The following is a 506-nucleotide window of genomic DNA, read 5'->3' as shown; positions in this document are numbered from 1 at the left end:
CTCTAGCCCGGGCAACAAAGCGAGACTCTGTCTCAAAAAAAAAAAGGGATCAGAGCAGCCCAGACATCAGGCCTGGGGATTTCTCCATCCCAGGACCTCTCACTGGCTCAGGAGGCCCCTTCAGGACAGTTCTGACACTCAACCCACTCCTCTGTCCACTGGATTAATCTTGCCAAGCCCAGCTCTGGTCAGGGCCCCCCTGCTCTAAAACATTTCTGCTCCCCACACTCAGTGGTCTCTGTGACCCAGGCCCTGCGGACCCTCTGGCCCTGTCTCTCATCACACCCTTGGTGCACAGCTTGTTTAGGTTTCCAAAGCCAACCTTGTGCCTCCCACCCCCATGCCCTAACTGGCCCAGGGTATTCTAACTTGGGTCATTGCCGTAGGAGGAGTGTGCGAAGGGGAGACAGTGCTCTTCCATGCCGGCACAGGCGGCGTGGGCACAGAGGCCATCCAGCTGACCAGGCTGTTCAAAGCCATCCCCCTGGTGACCACAAGCTCCAAGG

The sequence above is a fragment of the Propithecus coquereli genome, unplaced genomic scaffold (genome assembly GCF_000956105.1).
Source record: "Propithecus coquereli isolate 6110/MARCELLA unplaced genomic scaffold, Pcoq_1.0 Scaffold39, whole genome shotgun sequence".
Lineage (NCBI taxonomy): Eukaryota > Metazoa > Chordata > Mammalia > Primates > Indriidae > Propithecus > Propithecus coquereli.
Note: the sequence above shows the minus strand (reverse complement) of the source record.